At 37.8% G+C, this 23829-nt stretch overlaps 1 pseudogene; it reads left to right on the top strand.

Annotated features, from left to right (window-relative positions):
* LOC127626540 (growth arrest-specific protein 7-like) overlaps window positions 1–23450 on the top strand; it is a 55056-nt pseudogene extending 31606 nt beyond the window's left edge.
* Window positions 23451–23829: the final 379 nt, after the last annotated feature.

Raw genomic sequence — 23829 nt, 5'->3', positions numbered from 1 at the left:
GCTCCAAAAGTAAATGTACATTGTTTTAAAGGAGTTTTAGATATTATTTGGGAAAACAAGCCAAAAAAGATGTATTTTGTTTCAGTGTATAATGGGCTAAGACTACACTCTCTCATCTTTAACTTTCTATTCTTAATCACCGATTTTCTTCATGATAAGATACACACAGTGAACGTGACACATATTTACATTTACATTTATGCATTTGGCAGACGCTTTTATCCAAAGCGACTTACAGTGCACTTATTACAGGGACAATCCCCCCGGAGCAACCTGGAGTTAAGTGTCTTGCTCAAGGACACAATGGTGGTGGCTGTGGGGTTCGAACCAGAGACCTTCTGATTAACAGCCCTGTGCTTTAGCCACTACGCCACCACCTCCACATATATTATGATTCACTACGTCGCGAGCCATCACGTTATAATCTAGCTGCAGCAAGCATGCGCAAGTGACGAGTATCTCTGCACCAGAGTGTGCATCAGCCAGGAAGATTCAATCACTTCCCTGGTCACTACACGCAACTCATAGACATGGTGCTGACCGCACAAAGAAATACCACTTTCAGAGTTTATTTTCATAACCCGCTTCCTTATTATTTGATCTTTAATAAAGGATGCTTTGAAGATATAACACGGGGGTGTTTTAATTGAGAAATGGATTGCGGCACAGTAATCGTTTTATCTCAATTATCTTGTTTTCATAATCGGTGGAAGCCAAAATTGGAATTGAAAATATAATTGTATTAATTGTCCAGCCCTACTTAATGAGCTGCACGAATCATTGTTATTGACACAACAAATGTAAATAAAAATGTTAACCTGAGGTTGACGAATGTACAGTGTGAAATCTAAAGAGATAGTTCACCCAAAATAAAACAATTCTCTCATCATTTACTCACCCTCATGCCATCCCAGATCACAAACAAAGATTTAATGAAGAATATCTCATGGTGAACAGACATTTGCAGCTCCAAATATCACAGCATAAAAGTAATCCATACTACTCCAGTGGTTAAATCCATATCTTCAGAAGCAATATAATAGGTCTGGGTGAGAAACACCAGAAACATTTTCTGAAAGTGAAAATCAAAGTGGAGATTTATGGTAAAAAAAAAAAATTCTCACCCAAAGGAATTGTGTTGCTTCATAAGACATATATTAAACCATTGGAGTGGTATGGAATACTTTTATGCTGCATTTATGTGATGATTTTTGGAGCTTGAAAGTACCCGTACTCGTAAAAATGCTCAGATACCAAAAACTGATGTACAAATGTCATTACGTTATAATTCAGCGCTCAAATTAAAATCACGTCATGTCCTAGTGAGATTATTTTACCACAAAAGCTGCTATTTAATTATATAAATATATAGATGCATAAGTGGCACGCTGCAAATGTGAGCTCTTGTGAATGTATGGAGACAGTGTTGTGCTGATGCTAGCTGCAAGTACATTTTTAACACAGTAATGTGCTTTGAGCACTCTTTATGTAGCAGATGACAGTGAACAGAGAGCAAATTCACTTTTTAGCACAAGACACAAACCGAGTGCATATTTATTTAATTAAATAGCAGCCTTTGCCATTTAGTAATCACTTTGAGTCACATAGCGACTGGCATTTCCGGAGTGGGAAGCTCGTCACAACGTAAGAGCTACTTGGTCATAACAACACTGAAACACTTCAAAATAAAAGCTCTGCCAAATAAAGCCAAATTTAAATGAAAAAGGTATGACAGAAGTGTAATATTCACTGTTATATTACTACTACAACTAATAATAATACAAATAAATCAATAGTGATTTTATTATGTTTAGGCAACATCTTCTATCTGTGATGCTCTGGAGTGCAGCACTTTAATTGATCAAATAAACTCCAATGTATATTAGATTATGCTTTGAGGTTCTGTATAAAAGTACTTCATTTGATAAAAAAAATAATACAATATCATGTTGACATTTTTTTTTTTTATACTTTCATTTGATTGATTAATTAATTAATTGATTTATTTAAACACCGTTATGATGAAAAAATGTAATTTTATGATTAAAAAACAGGTATCGGACTTGGTATCAGTGAGTACTCGTCACTTCTCAGTACTCGTACTTGTTCTAAAAACAATTGTTTGAAAGTGAGAGAATTTTCATTTTTGGGTGAACTATCCCTTTAAAAACATTATAACCAGGATTAATTATTAACCCAGTCTAAAGTATGAACAGTGTGTAACACAAAGCAAGATAACCCATGATTCCATTTACCTAGGGTTAAGGATGACCCTGGGTTAGCAATGTCAAGTGTAAAATGCTTGAAACGCAAACTGTTACAATCTAATACATTCAAACACAGAGACTGGGAAAATTACTTTTACTTCTAGATTAGCATATTTGTTTTACAAATAACAAATGAAACTGATTAGTTAGTTAGTTAGTTAGTTTCCAATATGAATATTTCTGATTTGCTACACCTGTCTTAGACCTCATTCTATCTTATACCTGGAAAGGCTATCTAACCTATAAAAATGACTATTGATGGTGTAACCTAATTTGCCAGGTAAATTTAGTTTAGACTGTGAAATCTACTTTCACTGCAAGATTAAAATATTTGATTTACAAATGACAAATGAAAACAAATTGTTAGTTTATTATTTAGCAAGTTGGATGGTTGGTTGGTTGATTTATATGTACGGTCAACTTAGATTAAATATTTGTTTTTTACTTGAAGAAAACCAGTGAATTTTTATGAACTTTTTTTTACATTAAACACATGTAATGAAGTTCAAGGAATGCATGGGAAAGGAGGAAGCTGGTACTGGCTTGACAAACACATGGCTAGACATTTATTTCTTAAATAAAACATAAAACAACTTCACATGCTGCTTCCCCACAGACGTGGCAAACACACACACACACACACACAGCTCTGTGTGTCTCTCTCTCTTGTCTGCTGCTGTCTCCTCTCGTTAAATACTCCTGCCACCCCTCACTGGAACGTGAGACCGTTGTGGCACATAGGTGGAACTCATTCACCACTTATCTTCCCTGCCTTGCTCTGCCAGTCGCCAATTGGACTCATCCTGCTCGCCACCTACCCCCATCAAACTCAGGCTGGGGAATTCTTATTGTTTCTTATTTGACACCTACTTTAGAACCCAACATCGTATTTTCTAATTCCTATTAGACTACGTATCGTCACCAACAGTCACAAAACAGCAAGGCTTTTTAAGTACTGAATAATCCCAGATCCAATCATCCTTGTTGTCCCTCTTTAACTCCAATGCTAATTCCTTTTGGATTATTGTTAGCTCTTTGTTCTTTCTTTGCCTTTTCAGAAACACATTCCACTCAAGACTGTCTGAATAGCAGACAAAATGGGGTACTGGCCCATGCCAACTGTCAGATCCATTCATGTACACTTAAGATGTGAAGTCCTTCCAACACACAAAATACACAAAGGATGCTTTGACCAAGGGTTAGTTAGGGTGCACACTACCATTCACCAGTCTTTTACAATTAGCTTTGGACAACTCAGGGAAAGCAAGTTTGCCAACTAGATTGAACAAGGACAGCCAGAGTTTGATTTGAGTTTGTTTTCATCCTTTTTTCAGACATAGGCTTTACATTAGCACCAGAAAGGGATGCATAAAGTTCATAAAGTAAAGTTCATAATTCATAAAGTAAAGTTAATGCGAAAGCTGATGAGGCATTGGGACCTAAATTTCTTGAACTTCCTACAGTGGGGTCCAAAAGTCTGAGACCACTAGTGAAAACTCTTCTTTTCTAATGTATTATTATGATTATATGATCAGCATAACAATTTTATTGAAACGTTACAATGAAAAATGCATATGATTTTAAGAATTTCTTCGAATTCGTTGTGTCCCCATTTTGACAGCATGCACTCGAGCTGACTCAACAAGTTTGCACAAAACCTGATGATTGACATTATCTCAGCATGATTTGAAAATGTATACTTCAGTAGAGGCAAGGAAATCTGACCTTTTGTACAAAGAAGGTAACATGGTCACAAATGTGAGTACCGTATTAATAAGTGACCTTTTTTTTTCTTCTTTTTTTCAAAATCTCTAACTTTTGGTTCCCACTGGGTAGACATGAAGCCTATTTCATTAAAGCCCACATTGCAACCAGAAGGAACTTACTTTCACATTGCTTTAATATTTGCTGACACACTGAGCCGATAGTTTCCGTCACACTGACAATGACGTAGATGTCTGTTCAGCTTGTGTTTGCTTTATTAGCCCTTTTTTCTTGTGTGTCACACTTTGTTATATAAACATCTCATTGTCTAGCTGTGCAGAGGTGACTACTTGTTGTCTTCTTTTATCTCCCTGCACTTCTCCTCTCATATTATACACCTTTGACTTGACCAAACTCCAACCCAAACACAATACCTTAGAAACCAAGTCTCTCTCACAAACCTGCATGACTTTATGAATTTTAGGGGTGAACAATCATTGTGCAAAAAGTGAATGAACATACTTGTTTCATAAATCGAGAAAAGTCCAGTGCATAGCAGTTAAAAGAGAAACAACAAAAACCAGAAGTGAGACTGTAGTTGCAAAATGAGGCAAATTCTGAGCCATTTCCTAATTTGCCATAATGTGAATGCTGGGCAGAATTAAACTATTAGGCAACTTAGAGTGATTGTATTTTTGACCAAATTGTTGACAACACATTCAAACCGAGGGGATTTTTTCTTTGCCACCTTTCCACATATCCACATGATTAATTACTCTTGTGAGGGGCAACTTATGACCTCATAGCAGCTGATGCAATTCATTTCAGATAAATAAAGTAGGGCTGTTTGTGTTTTTGATGAAAAAAAATTAAAAAAGTGTGGTGTACACAAGGAGTGTTTATCTTTGGTAGGGTAACTGGTATGGGCAATTTAAAGAACAAAACCCAGAAAAATGAATGTGCCTTAAATATTAGCGTTACAGGACTAACCACAGAAGTCCTCATGTCTTTGTTGAAAGTCCATAAGCAGCTGGTTGAGCTCCACAAAGAGTTGTAATTGCTAAACAGCTGTTTCTCTGAAAGACTATTGCTTGAAATGTCAATGCTTATTTAGTTTGTTTACAGAACAGGGATAGATTGCACACATTGCTCTTCCATTGCAAGTACATGCAGTTTTAAGAAAGAAACCTTTTACAGTAGTTGTTAAAGGTGCAGTTAGATTTTTTTCCAAAAGATTTACAAAGAAATAAATAAACAGCACTTTTGACAAATATGTTTATCTCACTCACATGTGAAGAACACCAGTCATAACATTGGTGTACAAAAAGCTGTTTCATTATACATATAGGTTGCTTCTCATTTAGGAAATTGAGCATTCTTGTTCCCCTTCTGTCACTCACTTGAAGTTGTTGATTGTAGTGACACAAGGGGCTTCTTTCAGGAGCCTAGCATACCTCTGAAGATGAAAAAGGCCAATGAAAAATAGGCTAACAGAATTTGCATGTCCCACCCCTGGACATAGAGGTATAAAAGACATGGATCGTGCATCTGTTCAGTCAGATTCTTTATTCGGAGCCGAGCAGTTGTGTGATCAGCGAGCTGAGAAACTCATTACTGTTCCACTCACCTCTAAATCACCATGCAACATCAGCTTTATGCAAAACAATGAGATAGTAGCTAACAGCTAGTAGTTGTGTTATTGTTTTGGTCCGTTTGTGACATGTTTAAGATGATGTCACGGCAGTAGAGGTGGCGCAACTATGACGATCAGCCTATAATCCCACCCACATTGTTGCTGCACTAAACTGCAGTGGAAATGCAAGCTCAGACAAGTAAAGCGAGCAGAGTTGAAGTGAGTCGAACCTTAACGTGCAGTGGAAAAGTGCCATAAGTCCCTAGGGAAGCACGACTTGATTATCAGGTTTCTAAGAGGCGCTCGGAGGTTGAATCCTCCCAGGCCATGCCTTTTCCCCCCATGGGATCTCTCCGTGGACCTTACGGGCCTTCAGAGAACCCCCTTTGAGGCGCTAGAGTCAGTTGAGCTAAGTGCCCTCTCCCAGAAGACGGCCCTCCTGATTGCGCTCGCTTCCATCAAGAGGGTTGGAGACCTGCAAGCGTTCTCTGTCAGCAACACTTGTCTGGAGTTCGGTCCAGCAGATGCTCATGTCATCCTAAGACCTCGACCTGGGCTATGTGCCTAAGGTCCCTATGACACCTTTCAGGGACCAGATTGTGAACCTGCAAGCGCTGCCCCGGGAGGAGGCAGACCAAGCCTTATCGTTGCTGTGTCCGGTACGTGCTTTGCGTACATGTTTGGACCGCACACAGAGCTTTAGACTCTCTGAGCAGCTCTTTGTTTGCTTTGGTGGACAGCGAAAAGAGAACACTGTCTCCAAACAGAGGCTTGCGGTTTTGAGCACACTCTACAAGGAGTGTGGCATCCTCGTGGGCACTTGCCAATGGCACCTCTCTAGCAGACATCTGTAGAGCAGTGGGCTGGGCAACACCCAATACCTTTGTGAGATTCTACAATCTCCGGGTTGAGTCGGTTTCTTCCTGTGTTTTGTCAGGTCAACTGGGACAACTGACCGGGTATACCGCTTGCGCTAGCGCCTTTTCCCTCCACTGAGGCAAACATGAGAACTTTTACTCCCAGGTGAGTCCTCATACTCACGCTCCCTGGATGTTCTTCCTCCCCAGCCTTCTGGCTCGCGAATTCAGCAGAGGAATTCCCGACAAGACCCACTAAGGGTATTTATTGCTCTGTATTGGAATAGGTGCTCCATAGTTGCCGGTTAACATAGTAACCCCCTGTGATGTGTTTTATGTGGTACGGTCCCTCTGTCAGGCGGACCCGCATCTCCTTTGGACAGTCCCCACTTCCTCAGTCGCCGTGTTTGTAGAGCTCCTCCCTCATTAGGCAGGACCTACCACAACGCCACTTCCATGTGTGGTGAAACAGGCCCATGTGATGTATTTGCCACATATTCACCTCCCCAGCCTGGGCAGGATGTGGTCTTCGCAGTGTCTTTCCCCCTGAAAGAATAGGACTGGAAAAGAATGCTTTCCCCGATGCATGTTATAGCTAGATAGCTACAGCCGCATCTAACAATCTATGAGGAGAAACATAGAGAGAGAAAAGGGCCGTGGCTGGAGCTGCCTGCTCCCATGCTCGTCATGTCGCTTGTTCCCACCCCTCAAGGGAAAAACTTGGTCGGATGCCGGGAACCTAATAAAAAAAATTACGTCTTAGTGGGGCGTTAGGGAAGTTTACATGCAGTATGATTCTCATGCTCCTTTGGCACGCTATAGCTTGCTGCACCATCATCAGCAGATCACGTAACACGGTTCAGTGTACATTTACATTTATGCATTTGGCAGACGCTTTTATCCAAAGCGACTTACAATGCACTTATTACAGGGACAATCCCCCCAGAGCAACCTGGAGCTCTGGAGTTAAGTGCCTTGCTCAAGGGCCCAACAGTGGCATCTTGGTGGTGCTGAGGCTTGAACCCCTGACCTTCTGGTCAGTAACCCTGAGCCTCAACCACTGAGCCACCACTGCCCCACTGTAGGTGGCGCTATTGAATAGGGGCCCCTTGTGTCACTACAATCGACACAACGTTGAGTGAATGACAGAAGTTGAACGTCTAGCTTACTAGTGTAACTCCTGTTTCCTGATGGAGGGAACGAGACGTTACGAAACCTTTTTTTCTCGGGTCCTCAGTGCAGTACCTGACTGAACAGATGCACAATCATCGCCTTTTATACCCGTATGTCCGGGGCTGGACATTCACATTCTGTTCGCCAATTTTTCAGTGTCCTTTTCCATATTCAGAGGTATCCTAGGCTCCCATAAGAAGCCCCTTGTGTCAATACAATTGACACAACATCCCGTTCCCTCCATCAGGGAACAGGGGTTATACTTGTAACCTAGACGTTTCCTTTACTTGCATCCTTGCTCTACCCTCTTAGGAAATGAGTAAAGGATACAAGGAAAGGAAATGATGAAGTATCAATAGGCTAATCTAGAGGTATCAAAGCAAGATACTGTATATTTGTAAAATGAAATGTCCTTGCACGCGCAAGCGTCACTTCAGAGCACCATAGTTGTATAGTACTTTGGCTGCATACCTGTCAGTAGACTCAGCAGACAGAGATGTGTTTATTTGTTTCTCATTTTTGTTATTTTATTATTGTTTAAATGTTTTCTTTTTCTTTTAAATGCATCGTAAATAAAATGGACTTGGCTGGACTCTAAAAAGATTTTCCGAGTCAAGTCTGAGTAAAAATCCATCCACGTCCGTGACAAGTCCAAGTCCATTAAAAATTGGACTCAAGATTGGACTTGAGTCTGAGTCTGAACTCGAGTACACCATTTAGTGCACCTTGAAGTCAACTTGAAATCATAATTGACCCCATTTACTTAACTTAATCTTTCATTAAAATGTAATTACTTTTCCCACCTTTCAAATTACTTTCAGACATACTCATCACACCGTGAATTCGACAACAGTAGGACAAAAAATTCTGCTAAAGTCATTCTGTGCTGACCGAAATTTCAATCGAACATTAGAAATTTTGTTCCAAACAACTTTTAAAGCCTTTTTCTGAAATCTAAATGCCTAAATCTTAAAGTTTCGATGGATAAAAGTGCCGACCTGCAATTTTTTCTTGATGAATAGCAAGAAGTAAAATAGTTTGCAAATGCTGTTTTTTTTTTTATTTATTTTTTTATCGCCATTTCTCCCCAATCTGGAATGTCCAATTCCCATTCCTTCCTAGGTCCTCATGGTGGCGTGGTTACTCACCTCAATCCGGGTGGCGGAGGACAAGTCTCAGTTGCCTCCGCTTCTGAGACAGTCAATCCGTGCATCTTATCACGTGGCTCGTTGTGCATGACACCGCAGAGACTCACAGCATGCGAATGCTCATGCTATACTCTGTGATCCACGCACAACTTACTGATCGATTCAGTCAGACAAACAATAATACATCTTTTTACAATGTCATTTAAATGCTTTAGTCCAACTGAAATGGATGCAGTCATTTTACGTAATAGATCTGTTTTTGGAAAAACAGATGGATGTAGATAATGCAAATTGGACTTTAGGTTTAACTGTCATGGGTTGAAATTCTCTGGCCAGTTTCTGGGCATACCATACTTTTCTTCCACATCCTGCTAAGAGCTGATATCCCTGGATGATTCCCTTTCTCTCCCTCTGTAGATCAACTGTGTGACGTTCCCTCTTCCTCTGCACATGTCTGAACAGCAGCTGCTCAAACCAGATGAGTGGAGCTACTGCGATTATTTTTGGGTAAGGTAGAACTTCTGCAATCATCAAAAAATCACAAAGATGCGAGGTAGCATCATTCGAAGAAAACTTTACAAACACCACTTCAATGTTTTTCTGTTTAAAGCTGAATTGGACTGAAGTGCAAATTACATACTTTACATCAATGGTTCTCAATTGGTTGGTCACAACCCCAAAATTGGTTGCAGGTCTGTTCTGACAAGGTCGTAGACAGGAGGTAAAAATCAATGCTAAGTGCAAATAATACAATGCCACTAACCATATAATTATGTAAATTTTAAAAGGGAGAAAATACTTACCATATCTTTTGATGTCGACTTCAAAGGCAATGCATCTCTTTATGGTATTTTGGCAACTATTCTTCGGTCACTTGGTAGAAGCTAGCCAAATTAGGGACATGCCAACATGCATAGGTTGTGTGACATGCCCTCATCCTCGAAAACTATTAACTAAATTATGTTAAAAGAATATACAGTATATATATATATATATCCAAACAACATGAAATATGGTTAACGTGTTTGGTATTGTGTTGGGTCGCCAGTGATGATGTCCAGTGTAAAATCCACGTCTTAAAGCAAAACCAGTTGACAACCGCTGCTTTACATCTCTTTTCTTATATTTAACTGCATACATTTCATAAAGCATCTGTAATAATCTGGTTTTGCTTATGTTGCCTGATGGTATGTTTCTAGTTGTGATTTTAGAATATTCTTCTAAATCCTTGTTCCTAACAAATCTACAGCTTTAGCATGGTTCTATGCACATGAATCGTCCCTTGTTTTTTATCTGTCGATCCAGGCAGACAAAAAGGACTCGCAGGGGAACGCCACCATCTCAGGATTTGAAGTTTTGCTCCAAAAACAGCTGAAGGGGAAACAGATGCAAAAAGAGATGGCAGAGTTTGTGCGGGAGAGGTATGAAACAGAATACACACTGGCTCCCGTTTTTAATGATATAATGGGGTGTTTTACCAGTGGTTACTAAGGTCTTACTACCAACACCACAGTTACACTATGGTTACTATTGCAAGATCTATGGTAGATTTTCAAAAGGGTAATGTTGCCCAATATCTTGATATGAGCTGTTTGTTCTGTTGCCTTGATGTTGATAAAAACAAAACAATGTAGCACATGCAAGCTCATTTCCTGTATTTCATGAATGGCTAAAGCTTTATAGAAATGAGAAGTGAAATGGTGTCATAATCAGATGAGGTTGTCAAGGTGCTGTTTGTCAAACTTCAGGTGTGCAGCAATGTTTTCCTGCCATGGACACAATGCCTGTTTAATGTTTTCTGTATAGTACACTCATGAATAGAGAAGTAAAACAGATCCAATGAGTCCTTCAAGTCTTTAAATCTCACTCTACAGTTCTTCTTTTACCTCATAGAGCATTCTGCGGTGTGCCCTTTGAGTCATATTAGTTGGGCGGAGTAGCCACTCTCCTAGGGAGAGTAGCCACATTACTCAATTTATAGACAATTTGTCTAACTGTGGACAGATGAATATCTAAGCTCTTAAAAATAACTTTGTAAACCTTTCCGGCTTTATGAAAAGAAACAATTCTTGATCATAGGTCTTCTGAGATCTCTTTTTTTGCAAGGCATGGCCCAACATTTATGAGTGCTTTTTATAAGTCAAAGTAGATCTAACCCACACCTTCAATTTTGTTTCATCAATTAGATGCCAGGTTTGCCAACTCCTGACTCTAATTAGATTTTGGTGACGTTATTAGCCATGGGGTTCTCATACTTTTTCCAACCTACTCTGTGAATGTTTGAATTATGTATTTAATATGTACAATAACAATACAATAATTTTTGTATTATTAGATAAAACAGATTATGTATTTTTCTTTCCACTGTACATGAAACAATATCCAATGAGTTGTCAAAGCTCTTCTTAAGATCGTCACTTCACAAAATTAACCAATGGAAAACTTTAGTTTCCTACTGCCTTAAATGGGTTAATTCATAGACATGTTTGCACAGAAATCTGTGCTCATTGAATTACAAGTGTCATTTTCCCTGATGTAGAACATTTCGCTTCCAGTCTGGGAAGGAAATGACCTTAGTGTGTGAAATTCAGGACTCAACATCTGTGATTAAACATCATCCCTGATGTGTCTTTGTTTTTTGTAAATGTATCATATATCCACTTGTGATTGTGAAGGTTTTTTCACCCTACACTTTAACAACAATTTTATTTTATGTCTGTAGAATCAAGATTGAGGAGGAGTATGCCAAGAATCTGTCGAAGCTCTCTCAGATCCCACTCGCGGCACAGGAGGAGGGGTAAGTATCCTCAGAAAAAGTTTGGATGAAAAAAGTGTCACAAATAGCAAACAGGGAATAACACACTCTCTTTACTCCTCTACAAACTCAATATTTTTCAAGCTAACATTTGGTGTAATGTAGTGACATTTAGAGGAATATGGCTTTTTTAAAAATGTTAAGAAAAAAATATGTTTCCAATACAGTATCTATCTGCTTGATTAACACTGGCCATAAACAATTGGATGTAAAGCTCTTAAAGGGAGAGTTTACCCCAAAATTTAATTCTGCCGCATCTTTTTCCAAACAATGAAAGTGAATGGTGACTGAAGCGAATATTCTGTCTAACATCTCCTTTATGTTTGGAACAACTTGAGGGTGAGTAAATTATTTTCATTTTTGGGTAAACTATCCATTAAAAAAATCCCTTTAATTCCTAGTAACAAGTAAACCATTTTGCAATTGAAGGACGTTATAGAGCTTATTATTCTGCAAAAATGTTTTTTGCAGACTAGGGATGGGCAGATCGATACTAAAGTATCGATAATTCTGATTTGGTATCAAGAATATCGATTCTGATGGGTTTCTTTTAACTAGTGATCCTATAAAATGTATATTAATGCCTCTCATAAGCTTTGAATTGGAAATTTTTATATATATATTTGCGAATAGTTGCATAGTATTGGAACAATGTTTTTTTGCGCTCATCTTGAAGTGCAGAAATGCTCAAATACACTATCAGTCAGTGCTCACCCTTTTAAGCACTCATTCAGAGAGGGAGCAGTGCTTTCCTGAAGTAATGACAGAAAAACAGCATCTGGAGTTATCCACACTAAGTAAGGACAAATCTAGACATGACATGTATTATAATTGGATAGTTTGACCATTTTTACAGGTTTATTTAAATTCAGAGTTGTTAAAACATTGATAATCTGTAATCCTCGTTAATAAATGATACCCTGATGAAAAATACCCGTGGATTAACTGTAGTAATGTTGTATTAACCATGACTAGTAACCATTACTGTAGTAACCATGACAAATTTTAATAAACTTTTTTTTTCCTTTTGATACAAATAACCATGGTGTATTACTGTAGTATGCATATTGTAAATTGATTTTAGTAATAGTAACCATATAATAATATCTATGGTTAATTCTGAGGTTTTATATTTGGCTTATACTTACTCATTTTTAAAGGGCAAACAAAGCAGCATAATCATTTCCTGTTTAGGCCTATAAATATATAAAATAATAAAAAAGTAATAATTTAAGTTACTAATTTTATCCAAATAATTCGTAAAAATTCTATTCATTAGAGGTATCGTTATTGGTATGGATATCGGCGATACTGGCCTTAAAGTACTTGGTATCTGATTGAAAAGAAAATAAGTGGTATTGCCCATCCCTATTGCAGACAAATGTTCTCCATTCTCTCTTCGGGACCTTCAGGAATTATTTTCTTGTAAATAACAGGCAGTTGCTGCAATCTATAGGGTTTGCAGAACTATTCCTCCTGCCCAGTATCAAGATACAACTCAGCACAACAGAAAGTGACTTTTTCAGCTGCCGAGCCAGTCTGGTAGAGAAGGCTAATTGTTTCATATACAATGTAGACAATGTCATAGCGAGCCGCCCACCCTCTCCCAAAGACAGCCAGCACAATCCTGCCATTATTCGGTCTCTCAACCCCCGTTGTGTTGTCATTTGTAATGACCATTGTTTTTTGGCAAGCTCCTACGTCTGTGTTCAGAACCTCTTGTTTATTCCTGAATTTATCATTTGTGTGATTGCCACGGAGAAATCATTGTTGCAGAATTGCAGGCTGTGACCCTTTGGCTATGCATATTTGGCATCACATGACGAGCCTCTGGTAACTGATCATATGCTATCTATGCAGAATGTTGTATTTTACAATAGGGTAAATTATTTCCAAATGGTCATTCACATCACTGAGCATTTTTTCTGAGCTGTGGTGTAGCAGTAAGCATGCATGCTCCATGCACAATGAGCTATGGTGCTCAAATGGGAAATGCAGGTTTGATTCTGGTCTGCAACCAAAATGAGTGGTCACTTTATGTGTGGTGAGAAGGACTGGGTGTAATCTGATTACAAAGTAATTAGTTACTGTAATCAAATTACATTTAAAGTCAAAAGTAGTGTGCGTCATTACATTTTAAATTCTTGTAACCAGATTACAGTTACTAACCATCAATAAATTAATTTATTTTTAAGTACAAGATTTACATTCGTTAAGGACATTATTTGGATTTCACAGTTTTCTAAAATAATATTATTTATGTATAATACATTAAAACAAATACACGAATGTAAGGAAGAAACGTGAGGTGCTAAGTATGACTTGCGTGAAACAATCAAATATAGACATTATTTTGAAACTGAGAAAAGTAATCAGGAAAGTAATCCAATTAAAATATTAGAAAAGTAATTAGTCATTTGTAGTGAAATAATGTTTGAGTAACAGTGTAGTATAGTTGTTATCAAAATGTATCTTTACAGTACCTAAACACATTAATTAATTCTGTACATATTCCAGTAACGTTTGACAACTCAAAAGCTTTTGATAATTTTTGTATATATTGCAATGACGTTTAGTAATTTTTAAGTGTCCAAACACTATTTGGGGCCACTGTATATTCCTTTACAAACAGTAAGGAAAAATACTGATATTGAATCTTGTAGTTTTGACTCAGAAACTCTGAGGTTCTTACCATGCATGAGACTGTGCAGGTGCTGAGGTCTGTGCTGTCTGTACCGGACTGTATTAAATTGTCAAATTCCACACGTGTCTTCCATTCAAAGTGCTCCTTTGAATCAGTGCATTGAACCTAAATGAAAGGCCTTACTCCTGCCTCATGGGTGCTATTGGCTCAGTCTAAAATGCCTTTGAGAAAACATCTGAAAAATCTCTGGAATGAAGTAGTCAAGGTTGATCCTCTCAGATTAGGTGCCCAACATCGGCCCCAGATTTTATAGACAGATGATCTAAGCTTTCATAAACATATTTGTAATGCCTTTTAGAGGAGAAGGAAAAGTTCACAAGGGGTTTTAAAGAACTGAGAACTAAGAACACCCCTTACCCATGGTAAAATCACTGTTATGCACTACTTCTTGTGGCTTATTGATTTAATAAGCCTTTAAATACAGCACAAATATCACACTCTTGCCCTTTTTATCTCCTCTCAGCACGCTTGGAGAAGCTTGGGCCCAGCTGAAGAAAAGCCTGGCAGATGAAGCAGAAGTTCATCTCAAGTTCTCCTCCAAGGTAAGAGGTTCCAACAGCATAATGAATTGTTTACAGCCCTGAAAGGGCTCTTTAGCTTTTTGTTTAGAGTCCACAATGTTATTTTTTCTCTTAAAATGTCTAATTGCACATTTCTTAGCTTTTCCAGATGTTACAGTTTGCTCAAACATATTAGGTGTTGTAATCTTTAATTCTAGCCCATGCACAAGCTTGTAGGATTTCATTCACCCACTATAAATGTTGTATGTGTAAAATAAGTTGGCCTGGGACTATACTCACAGCTGGTTTGAAAGGAATGTGGTCTACAGTAATATTTTGCTCTCTAAAGAATATGTAAGCAGATGTTCCACACACTGGCTGCTGTGGGTTCTCATGCACTCGTACTTTAAAACAGTAAGGTAGAGTTACACGCTCTCCACGGACCCTTTCCCCAACCAGCTGTTTTCAATGTTTAACTATGGTGTGCATTACTCATAGGAGTATTTGAGACCCACTGAGGCAATAAAATGTTAGACATTATGTAAGCAGCTCTTTTTGTGTTTTTGGATGTAGTTGCTGGTTAGGTTTGCAGCACACTTCAATAACTATTGAAATCACTGCATGTATGTGCTCTTTTTACCTGTGATTAATCTGATACAAACTGTCGTTCATGTTTTTCTGCTCACCAGCTTCAAAGTGAGGTGGAGAAGCCCCTCCTAACATTTCGGGAAAACTTTAAAAAAGACATGAAAAAATTTGACCATCACATGGCAGATCTCAGGAAGCAGCTAGCCAGTCGATATGCTGCGGTGGAGAAGGTGAATATTGTCATCACATATATTTATAATTTTCTCAGAAAATCCATAAAGCATTTAAGAACAAACTACATAGACAGAAAGAACATACTATTTTAATTTTAATGAAAGACAAATTTAGATAGAATTGTAGGTAGAAAATGACTATTAACCAGTTTAAATGTAATGATGAAGAATGGGAACATGCAAATGCTCTATTATTCTGATAAAAAAAAACAGACATTTAAAAAAATAATTGTCGTTTGTTGTGTGTCCGTGTAAAGTTTTACAATTCATTTTTCAGACCATACCAATCCAAATGCAAAAATGGAAAAAACATTTTGAAACTTTTATTTTTTATTTTTCTGGTTACTTCAAGAATGGAAAATTGTATTACTTTAGAAATATTTTTTTTAATAATGTACTTTTTTTTATAAAAAACATTTTGTCTTGCAATTTGCGCTGTAGGCTGTACCATTTTCACAGGGGTGTGGGTTAGGGAAAGTACTGCATGTACGTTGAGTAGTAGTTTAAAAGGTTTGCCAAAGGCACACATGCCACCTTTGCAATGCAGAGGGGTTGGCACGCAGGCAATATCAAGAGAGTGGATAAACTATTAGCGTGACCCACTTTTACAAGGAATTTACATGGGAATATTTTGGGGAATTTAAGTTCTTCACTTATCCATCCACCATGCCGCACTTTTCTTCCAGAGAATATCATACAAGAAGGAGTGGACCTGGTAATTTGCAAGTATACGCTCTGTAAAAAGGCCTTAATACATTAAAAAACATTATTAGTAATGATAATAATAATAATAATAATTAGGTTGTGACCCCTGCTAGCCTTTTAAACTCCTCAACGTCCATGTAGTAATAAGCAGTCTGTTCCCTAACCCACACCCCTATGGTAATGGTACAGCCCTCAGCACAAATAGCAAAACACACAATATGGAAAAATAGAAAATTGGTCATGAGTCAATTATTCAAAAAATAATTTCTAAAGTCACATAATGTCTTAAACATTAATTGTAAAGTGTTACATGGACCATTGTGCTTATTTTGTTTTGTTGTTCTTGTTTTGGTTTGTTTTGTTTCATTTTGTTGGTTTACTTTGATTTTTTAGTTTTTACATTACACTAAACAGAGTAAAATCTATCAAATAATAGGACTAAGTTCAGTATCCTATCGATTATATAAGTTGTTGGGAAACTGACTGCATACAAATGGCACTGAAAATGTTTATTGACAATTAACTGTATGTGTGTGTGTATATATATATATATATATATTTGATGAATATGTGACCACATTTAGTCTGCCATAACCTGGCTGATCCCGCCTCCTTTTGCTCTTCTAAAGTTACAGGGATATTTCTCATGCATTATTAAAAGTCCACCATGTTTTTGGAAGCAGTAGTCTCTGCCCATTGAAGTTCAACATATGATCTCATGTTTTTGCCCTTCACACCCTTGACCTTCTCGTAGAGAATCTGGACTATCACTGCCAAAGCAACAAAAACAAGTTAATGAAAAAACAAAATATCATCAGATCTACATCTTTTAAAGGGTTAGTTCACTCATAAATGAAAATTCTGTTCTCATTTACTCACCATCATGTCATTTCAAACCCATTTATGGCTGTCTTTCTTCTATAGAAAACAAAAAAGGTGACATTTTCCATATTATGACTTGTTGTGATGCACCAAGTTTGAATATGCAAATAGGCAAAATTGGCAAAACATGTTGTTTTGTGATCCAAAGAAGAAAAACACTCATATGGGTTAGGAACAACAAGAGGGTGTGTAAATGATGACAGGATTTGCATTTTTAGGGTGAAATATCCCTTAGAAACATAATGTAAACAACAGCATCCACTTTGTGAAATATTTTAAACATCTAGATTTCAACATGCTACTGTTAAAACAATGTTTTTTCATTATTTATTTTTTTGCCATAAATAATTACAAATATATATCTTTGAAGTTCTTCAATCATTCACATCGCTGTAGAATGACAGGTAGTCCTATAATTTATTCAGAAGCATCTGGATCACTACATACTCCAGATGTCCCTGAACACATTCATCTAGTTCAATTTTAGATGTACTGTAGTATTGATAAAATGCATATTAGCTTATAAGATGCATGTAATGCATATAAGACATTGTGGTAATCTTAACTTCTTGAATACTCAAAGGCACGTAAAGCTCTCGTAGATCGGCAGAAGGATCTAGAGTTAAAAACTCAGCAGATGGAGATCAAACTGAACAGCAAGATCGAGGAGGACATCAAGAAAGCACGCAGAAAATCCACACAGGCAGGTTGGTGGCATCATCAAGATCCTAGCTTGATCTACAAGCCTTTCAACTGTCCTTTTCAATAGCATCTTTGAACAGTATCTAACTCATTGTCATGGGGCCAGTGGGCATGGCACATCTTTGTCATCTTCTACTCCACCTTAAAGTACAGTACATGTAGCACAACTGGTAATGCATGTGAAGTTTTATGCTAACAACACTAAAGTCATGTGTTTGATTTCCAGATAACACACATACTCATATATTGGGTACAATACATTTACTGTAATTCGCTTTGGATAGGAGCATATGGCAAATAAATAAATGAAAATGTAATCTTTTAGGAAAATGTGGCCAATCTCTTTTTAGATTTATTATAAGATAATGAACTAAGAGAAAAATGCAGGGCCAAAGATTGTTTTAGTGCATGGGAACATGAGCATAGAGAGAACCTAAGAGACATTGGTGAATAATACTTGGGATCACAGTCCAAATGGATGACATCACATAGTCTGATGAGGTTAAAATCAAGCTGTAAGTGAGAACATATGGTCTTTGGGGTGAAATGGAGCCTTTTTTGAAAGGGAGAACTAAGAGATGTAACCTCTGTTGTTATTAAAAGTTGAGTGTAATATCTGCTCTAGCAGTATTAAACAAAATAGCAAAAAATAATGACAAACTCATCTGACAGTCAAGTACTTGCCTGAGCCATGTTTGTTAAAGCCTAAGAAATAGCTTAAGAAGAAATTGTGTAACTAAAAGACATTAGAAAATACAGCTTTTTGTGCCATCTAGTGTTACTGGCAATCATTTCAAAAATTCAATATGTGCTACTAGTCGTCTGTTAATGGTTGTTTTAGTGAAAGTATGATGTTCTGCTATAACACATGTAACACCTTCTGTATCCTCAGGGGATGACCTGATGCGATGTGTTGACCTCTATAATATGTCCCAGTCCAAGTGGTTTGAGGAGATGGTCACCACAAGTCTGGTAAGCCTGAGAGCGTCACCACTTACATTGAGATGCATTGAGCAACTGCAGTCATTTGGGTAATAACGAGTCTGTCATGTTTTCAGAAACAATAGAATATGTAGGGGATAATGTACAGTCAGACAGTCATTATTGCAAATTAGTACACAGCTGTCTGATTGATTGGTCAGTTGAGGCATTCTGCAGTCAAATATTTCTATTCTAAACAGTTTAATTTAGTGTTTTCTAAGGCAGCAGAATTCCTACATAGCTGGACTAGTTTCATGTCTCTGGTATCATTCCACATTCTTTTCTCACTTAATAATATGTCATGTCCATTTGTTTGGAAAGCATTGTTATGATTTAGAGTCAACTGGGCATTATCACAAAATTAATATTTGAAAATATTTGGTGTTACATTGTATGCCATCATAATTCAGCAAAAATATATTTAAGCAATATCACACGAGCAAGAGTGTGATTTGGCCCTACATCAGTACTGCTGTGATTTGGCCGCAAGCACGAGGCCACAGGCCAATCTGGGTTATTTCACCCTATTCCGCGGTTGCCGGTCCACAAGAGTCGATCACTATATAAATCGTAATGTCCTCCGCCATTTTAAACAGCACCCCTTGTGTAGTTAATCAGTCTGTTTTGTCTCTCAGCTGTGATGAGCCGTAATGCTGAAGTTGTTAATTTAAATCCATTTCCTAGCTTTAATAGTAGTAATAAAAGCGATTACAAAGAGCTGTTTTATAGACACTGGCTGACACAGATTCACTTCACATCACCTAACCTAGAGGCGTTTCCAGCATTGAAGGACATCCGGGGCTTAGCCCAGACAATTTTATTTTCACACTAGCAACCACTTCTCTGTAGTTCAAAGCTGGTGAGAGGGTATTCTTTGAGTTCTGCTCTGGCTGGGCCTGTTTCTACAGTTCCTAAATCTTCCACTGTAGTACTATCCTCAACATCCTCTCTCCTCCCTGAATCATCTGTGATGCAAAAGAACAGATACAGCACATAACTTATTGCAAATCAGCTTCAAACAACTAATTCATCAAGTGCTACATATTTCAAATTGTGGACCAATACCATTGAATTAAATGTATTGGGAAGAGCAGATCAGTGGGATTTCCCTAAGATCTATCATGATTCTTGAATTTTCATGTACATTACCATAAAGTCATCACAAAAGAGTTATATTATAGTGAGTAAAGTGAGGTAAAAAAACCCATTTAATATACATAATATATATATTTTTTTTACGTAAATAGTCAAAATGATGTATAAGATCCTAAGTTAAAGCAATACATGAATGACTTTAGTCTAAGTTCATTGACACACCATGGCATCGAACTGTATATAATTCTCCATGTTCATCTGTCAAAATCCTTTCATTAGGATCACTGGGATAAACAATGTTTCACTTTTAACTTTCTCTAAAGTAAAGTGACTGATTAATTGTTACCAGTTTCCATGCCTGATTCTGGCACAGCTGCTGCTGCTGCTCCTCAGTCTGTTGCTCATCTTTGCTACACTCTACAAAACCATTTAATCAAATCAAAGTGTATATTTACTACAAACTAATATCACAAAACAAGTCACACATACATTTTATGCTAATGCTTATTAGTTATCCTTAGAGAAAACGACGCATGATAAACAAGAAAAGTACACTCCGGACGGGATTCGAACCGACGTCTCCGGCTTCAGAGATGTATGCGCTAACAAGGAGGCTACAGCCTTTAGTGTCAGTCACTAATGCACCTCTTGAGGTCAGGAGAGTGAGGTTTACACACTGCACAGCTATCTAGTGTGATAAAACTAGTGTTCCTGGCTACCCACTGACTTCTTTTTTGGAAAAATCCCCATAGCCTCATTTGCTTCATTTTTGCTGTCTTTCCTGCTAACTGCTGTTAACTCGCCAATAAGTAACGTTAGTTGATGACAACTCCTCCCCTACCTGCTGCATATTAAACAGAGAGGAAGAAACGGAGTAGCCCATAGGCTACCGACAACAAAGAAACTTATTAGAGACTATAGGCTAGATTATTTTTAAGACCTATGTCTATTTTACAGGCTGTATGCAGTATGTGCAAAGCCAAAGCACAATGAAATAAGGCAACTTATGATTACGGGGGTTTACATAGGCTATTGTCCGGTTTCATATTTGTCAGTCAACTTTTCAAAATACATTCGGGGCTACACTCAAAACATTCGGGGCTGAAGCCCCGGCAAAATCGGCTGATGCCGCGTCTGATTACACACAAAAATTATCTTTTGCCACCACCTGCTGGCTAACATATGTAATGTCAAAAAATAAAAGACAAACCATAGCTCTTAACAGATATACACTGCTCTTTCACTTTAGTTTAGAACAGCACTGAACACAAGCGGAGTGATACACACACACAGTGAAGCGTCGGAGTGCTGATGGGGTCAGATTCGAGGACCGGAAATAACTGTTGTAAATATACATTTAGTAGGGATGCACCGATACAAAATGTGTGCCGATATCCGATTATTTAGAACTGCGTCTGCCTATACTGATAGTTTGGTGATTCTATTTTTATGCTACCTTGTTTCAAATCACTGATCTCTACATATCATCCATGTTGCAGAGTAACAGGTCTCAGTTATAAACAAAACACTGAAACAAAAAAGCACATAATTAACTCACATTAACCCAATTCTTAATAGCCTCTTGTCAGTCAATTCTTTTTAAATATTTTTATTTTCCCTAGGGTCCACTGATAATGTTAGTAAAGTTTTTATTTATTTGTATTTATTTATTTTGCACCAAAACAGTCATAATTTTGTAATATATGATTATTTTCTACTCTGTCTCTGGTCCACTGTCTGAAAAGCTTGGGTTTGGCCACAGTGCCTCTTAAACTTCTATGTAAACCCCCACTGTTATGATTGGCTAACATTGTGCTACCCCTCAAATACAGCCATATTTGAAACTCAATCGAAGAGAATTAACAAGCTCCACAACATTATAAAACTGAATTTCAGGGTTTAAACATAGCACACACCCAACATATTGCATCCATATATATATATATATATATATATATATATATATATATATATATATATATATATATATAAAACACCATTCACTCAAGCACAGCAGCAACATAAATTATCAAACAGTCTTGACTTTGAAACATTCCTTAATGAAACTGTTTACTTACGGTTTTGAGATTGGGTACAATAGTGTTTTTAGCTGTCCCATATTTCAATAACAGTTTCTTTGCAAAGCTTGAATCATATTATGACTGGTTCACAAGCAATCCACACTGATATGAGCCGAAAAAAAAACATATGCTGAAATATGCTGAAGACACATGATGCACATACATAGTCCACAAAGCAAGGTGAAACAAGACGCGCACACACATAGAGTACCATTCTGCACTGATGCGCATGGTGCTGGAAATGCATCATAAAAATAGCACAGATGGGTGGAAGCACATGTCCAGGGTGCATTTGTGCTCAAAAAAGCAAGATGCAGCACAGCTGAATGAAGTGGAATGGGGTCTCCATGCGAGATACAGGAAAACTGTCTAAGATGTCTGTCTAGTGCGTGTTTATAAACAAAAATAATTCAAAATAGACCAGAAGGGTCCCCTTTGGTGTTCAGTAATAGTTAGGCCACACTAGGCCTGACAGTCCTGCTCTCTCTCACTCTGTTTACAAACTGAGCCCCAGTGGGCGAGGCCAAGGATGCGATGATGTAAAGTAGGCGTTGATGTTTTTTGCTGTAGAGGCGGTAATGAATTAATGAGCCCCCAAATGATGTTGGAAAGTTGCAGAAGAAGAGAAAGAGGCGTTTTTGCAGCTTGGTTTCAATAAATGCTTTTATTGCATTGGGGATTAGGTTTTGAGAAAAATACCAATGTTAGGTTGATACATCGGTGTGTTTGTAGAATTTATAGCTATCATAACAATATAGCTGTAGAATGTTTTAACTGTAATCACAAGTCAAAAATCAAATAAATTATTTGTATTACATTTTTTTTTTTATTAGGTTTTTCTTTTTTTGGAAAGAAAACAAATTAAACAAATACACCTATATTTTGTTCTGACAAATAAAATAAGGTAATGCATAATTTTTCGAGGGCGGGAAATAAAAAAGTTGACAGGGCCAGTACAAATATGAACTACTGGCTTGAATGTGCCAGGAGAAAAAAGCCTTACTGTTGAGCCCTGAACCTATTCCTGACTGATGTCTTTTCCCCTGAAACATCCAGGAGCTGGAGAGGCTGGAGGTGGAGCGAGTGGAGATGATCAGACAGCACCTGTGTCAGTACACAACATTACGACCACGAGACAGACATGTTCAACCAAGGCGTGAGTTAAACCAACCCTATTCTTGCTTGTTTTTTAAAGGCTGAACTAGATTGATGAAGATCATGAGTGAAGACAACTTGCATTTGTATGTCCAGACCATAGAGCCAGTGGACAAACTGCTTCGGAATGTAGACCCTGTGAATGATCGAGAGCTATGGGTGAAGGAACAAAAGACAGGGGATGCGAGACCAGTGGACATGGAGATCTAACACCATGGAGACCAGACTCACCCCACTGTGCTAGGACACTGAAGCTCCACCTGGTCTCCCAACATCCAGTGAACATTGGTCTTGGAGGACGTATTCCCTAATGAATTCATAGACTGGAAGAGAGTGGCTGCTTTGGAGTGATGCTTCAATGCAGCAGGTTGGATGAAGAGAAAGAGTGCCCTCTATTGTTTGATGGTTGTCCTGGTGTGACATTCTAAGGTCTGGTCTGAGGTTTTGATTTCTTAAAGTAGAGAATAATGAAGTATCAAATGTAACAACCAAAAAGAGGGAAGAGAAAGAACCAAGTTGGATACCATAACCTTTCCACAAATGTGTCTGAAAGTGGCACAAATAAGGTGTGGTGAGACAAGGCATCAAACGTTGTAAAGGGAAAAT

This window comes from Xyrauchen texanus, chromosome 33 (genome assembly GCF_025860055.1).
Source record: "Xyrauchen texanus isolate HMW12.3.18 chromosome 33, RBS_HiC_50CHRs, whole genome shotgun sequence".
NCBI lineage: Eukaryota > Metazoa > Chordata > Actinopteri > Cypriniformes > Catostomidae > Xyrauchen > Xyrauchen texanus.
The sequence above is the reverse complement of the archived record's forward strand: the minus strand, read 5'-3'. Positions and strand labels throughout refer to the sequence as shown.